Consider the following 4,853-nt stretch of genomic DNA (forward strand, 5'->3'; position numbering starts at 1 on the left):
CAACTAAGCTCTGCTGGTGGACATATCAGTAAAATTTTTGAATTAATTTTAGGGAGCCCACATGCCAGCAAATCTAAATAGTTTTCTATGATAATATATATCAGAAATAGAGGAAAATAATTTCTCAAGACAAAACAATATATGACTGATTTTGACTAGGTTTCTGCACGCAAAATTATGAATATAATACTCTAGGCTCATATCCCTGAAATAGCTCTGAGTTTTATCAATGAAATTTGATATTTTTAGATCATTCAATCCCACGATTATAGTTTTCTGATTCGGATAGCTAACTATGTAGTGTAAGTGCATATATATACACTGACAAAGAGTTAGCTCATCCCCAGGAACTCTAAGAAACATCCCTGAGTCTCTTTGGCATGCTCTTTGTCAACCTTTGCTTTTGTTGGATAGAAACTCAATAAATATGTATCCCAGGCTGGACTGAAACTCACAATCCTCCTGTCTGTGCATCCTAAGTGCTGTGGATACAGGTGTGTGCTACATCTTGCCCAGCTGTAACATTTTTTCTTTGTGTTTGTTAAAATCATGTATTAATTGCAAAAACCATTGGCTTCATTATGACATATTCAAAATTGGATACTTGTGTGCTGGTACATTGAACATATTCAGTCCTCCAGTATCTTCTGTTATACTCCACTTCACCACAGATTCCATTCCTCTTTCATAATAGTACCCCTTCTACTTTCATGCTTTTTTTCATAAAAATATATTTATTTATTTATCTGGAGGGAGAGGGAGAGGGAAGAGAGAACACCAGGGCCTGTAGCCACTGCAATCAAACTCCAGATGCATGCACCATTTTGTGCGTCTGACTTCACATGACTACTGGGAAATCGACTCCTGGTCTTTAGGCTTTGCAGGCAAGTACCTTAATCACTGAGCCATATCTCTAGCCCAATTTTTCAAAAAATAAATTTATTTATTTGCAAAGAGAGAATCATGCCCTTTTTTCTAGGTTCTACATATAAGAGGCAATGTGGTACTTGCCACTGTCACTTTTTCTGCTTTGTTTTCCTTTGCATTTTGTTGTTTTCTTTATTTTATTTGCCTTGTATTATGTAATTTATTTAGCCATTCACACTTTTAAAGCAAGCAAAACCTCTGACAACAGAAACACACTTTATTCCACTCTGCCAATCTGCACCAGTGCCTGCCTCCTGGCCTACTTTCTGTAATAAGAATACTTTCTCAGGTTGGTTGTCAGTGAAAGTGTTTTGTTTTCAGAGAAATGCAGGGGAGGGCTTCATGGAAGCATTTCCACTTTGTAGAACAGCCTGCGCTTCAGCATCAGGGTTTCCATAGAAACCTGACATCATTAGGACAACTGCGAAGTTGTTTTTTTGTTAATGGAGACCCATGTGATCTGTTGCATAGACAAGGGTCCTGTCTTCAGGTACATGCCTTGTTCATACAAAGCAGAATTCCGCAAATTGCCAGGCCTACTGTCTCTGATGAGTTTGCTTTCTCAGGGGGTCTGAGGGTGGGAGACATTTCCAATTGTAGAACTGCCTGCACATCCTGATTGCCATAGCAGCCTGACGTCATTACTGTTTGTACCATGCAGCGGTGCTTGGAAAAACAGGAAATGAACACACAACACATGAAATCCAATTGAAAAGGGGGAGGGGATGCACTCAAGTGCTCGCCAAATTGACTGTACTTGCAGCTTTTATTCAGTTTTAGGCAGTTAAAGCTATATGAGGAGTCAGAACATAAGACAGATCATGAGCTCTCATGAGATCAGATCATGAATTGTTTGTTTCTGTTTATTAGGAAGTCTTTGGAGAAGCTGTGAGTTACCTGTCATCAAGAAGCTCCACCCAAGGTGCATAGTCTTCCATGTCCCCAGGCTTAGTCTGTGCAATTGCCAATTACTTTGATAACTCCACATTTTGATGAGGTTTTGGTGGAGTCCAAGGTGATTAAGTGAGAAGAGCGGTCCTGTCCCATAGGTGTTTGAGGGTTAAGCTACTCCCACGTGGGGACTGACCCTCCCTCCGGGTGGGGAGATTTCGGGGATCCAAGTCCCAAATGAATTTCCTCCTGCTTACAGACTTAGTGCCAGGATTGAGGAGGGAAAAAGAAAGAGAAAAGAGAGGTAAAGAAAGAGTGGGGGAAAGGCTCCAGTGATGGCTTAGCAGTTCAAGTGCTTGCCTGCAAAGCCAAAGAACCCAGGTTCAATTACCCTTCCCAAAGATAGATAAGTAGCAACAAATGCTGGGAAGAGGGACTCTGACCTGTCAAGCTGCCTACAAATCAGAAAGAGCATTCCAGGGGTACAGTTTTAGTGAACCATCATCCATGCTGAAGTGAGCTTGTCAGTGAAATAGCAGCTTTTGAGTCCATGCCCCTATACACAACCACTCACCCAATCTCACCCCTGTAGTAACCCCAATAAAGTCACTAGTTCACTAAGCCAGACTCAGCAGAAATGGTTTATATGTTATCTGTTGTTGGTGCCCTATGTGGAGTAAATAGATGTTTCTTCATGTAGCCTCAAGAAAAGTTAACATGACATAACCCGAGTTTGATCCTCAGTACCCACATAAAAAATGCTGGGCCTTGTAGTGTGTGCCTTTAGCGTCAACACTGAGGAGTAGGAGGCAGAAGGATCCCTGGAACTCTCTGCTCATGTGCTGGTGTACAAGTTTATCCTCTTCCCTACCAAATCCCTGCTTGTTTATTTTTTAAAACTGATTAAACAAACACTTAGGATAGTCATAATTGTTCAGGTTCACATTAATTGTAACGGGTTTAGAATTCATATAAGTATCTGGAAGTTGCCAGCACAAACCAAGGTGATGGTGATGCACCTTAATTAGACACCCATCACTGAAATGCCATATGATTCCTTCAAATTTACGCTATCTGCAGCCTTCAAACCAGAACAACAGCTCACTGTGCTTCAATGTAGGCAGATTTCTCACTCGAATTGCTCCATGTGGTATAAGAAAGTGTAATGAATGGGCTGGAGAGATGGCTTAGCGGTTAAGCGCTTGCCTGTGAAGCCTAAAGACCCCGGTTCGAGGCTCGGTTCCCCAGGTCCCACGTTAGCCAGATGCACAAGGGGGCGCACACGTCTGGAGTTCATTTGCAGAGGCAGGAAGCCCTGGCGCGCCCATTCTCTCTCTCCCCCTCTATCTGTCTTTCTCTCTGTGTCTGTCGCTCTCAAATTTAAAAAAAAAAGTGTAATGGATATTTCCTGCTTCCCAACCCATAGGGAAATTGACATTTGTGCCAACCAGCTCCAGCGTCTGCTCTAAGAGCTCTGACAGCAGTACTTCAGTAATTTCCAGGAGTCCAGGCTCATCAGGATGATGCCTCAGTACAAGCATGCTTTGAAATTCATAATTGACTAGAGATGAATGCCAGCAAATACTGCTTGCTGTTTTTTTTTTCTACTTATACCCAACCAACAATGTGTCCATTTTCACCAGACACCAGTTTCCCATACCATTGTTGTATTTCCTTTGCTAGTATCCAGCGCTGTGGAACAGGTTTGAAATCTTCCTCGCTATTCCAAAGAAATTCTTTTCAGTTTTCTTTTAAATGTAGAAAAAAAATTAAATGTTTTTCCAGCTTGTTTATTGGGTTATCTAGTTGAGCCCAAAGGTAGGGCTGACCTTTGTATGCAGTAATGTTACAACATGTCCCATCCACTTTTTCTGTTGGAATTGCATCTGCATCTATGGCCTTGTCACTTAGCGTTTCAGCTGCCAAAACTTTAAATGGTGGATGCTCCTGCTTGGCTGAGGGCCTGTCATTCACCTCCTTCACAAACACACAAGATGTCTTCAGCTGCACCGAGCCAGGCAGGGTCTCATGGTGGGCTCTGCAGTTGAGATGAGAGAAGGGCGCCGTGCAGCAGCCCATGTGAGTCTCCAGATGCTCTCACTCCAAGTCTGGGTTTATTATAACTTTGTTAAGTAAATTTTCAAGGTTGAGGTCGCATAGCTCCACATATTCTAAATATTGTTCACATAATATGTGTAATGTCTTATCTCTTAGAGATAGAAAAATAGACAAAAGTCACACAGTGATATTTAGCTGATGATGACCCTACTCTGAGAAGCTCCAGATGACTTTTTTTTTTTTTTTTTTTGTTTTTTTGAGGTAGGGTCTCACTCTAGCCCAGGCTGACCTGGAATTCACTATGGAGCCTCAGGGTGGCCTTGAACTCATGGCCATCCTCCTACCTCTGCCTCCCGAGTGCTGGGATTAAAGGCGTGCGCCACCACGCCTGGCATCCAGATGACTTTTGATTACATGCTTGGCTCTTAGGATGGGCTGTTTTTAGAGATGGTAGGAGGTCTGGACTTAGCTGGACCCTGTCCCTCTTCACAGACTCTTGTAATCTCTCATGTGATATTATCAGCAGGACAGAACTCCTTCTTATGTTGTGGTTCAAAGTACTCAAGCAGCAAAGCAAAAGCCACCAGCCCTTTTAAGGCTTAGCACTCAATCAGGCATAAGATCACTTCTAGAATTCTCCACAGACCCAAGCCACTACAATCCTGCTTGACATCAAGAGGACCAGGAAACAGACATGGTTTCTCAATAGGAGTGTCTTAGAAGAAGTACACCACCTGTTTTTGCCTTACAATCCACCCATCCAGAGATGTTGTGTGCCCCACAGTGTGCACATCAATGCACATAAGTCCTTAGTTCCATGGGCCAGTGCAGGGGAGGAAGGGCTGTATATGTAAATTATCCATTTTTATTTTTGGTCTCTCAAGGTAGGGTCTCACTCTAGCCCAGGATGACCTGGAATTCACTAGGTAATCTCAGGGTGCCCTTGAACTCATGGCAATCCTCCTACCTCTGCCTCC

The 4,853-nt window shown here is 42.7% G+C and overlaps 1 pseudogene; it reads right to left on the reverse strand.

The window, feature by feature from the left end:
* Positions 1-1,413: 1,413 nt before the first annotated feature.
* On the reverse strand, positions 1,414-3,897 carry LOC101612866 (annotated as a pseudogene).
* Between the last annotated feature and the right edge of the window lie 956 nt (positions 3,898-4,853).

This window comes from Jaculus jaculus, chromosome X (assembly GCF_020740685.1).
Source record: "Jaculus jaculus isolate mJacJac1 chromosome X, mJacJac1.mat.Y.cur, whole genome shotgun sequence".
Classification (NCBI taxonomy): Eukaryota; Metazoa; Chordata; class Mammalia; order Rodentia; family Dipodidae; genus Jaculus; species Jaculus jaculus.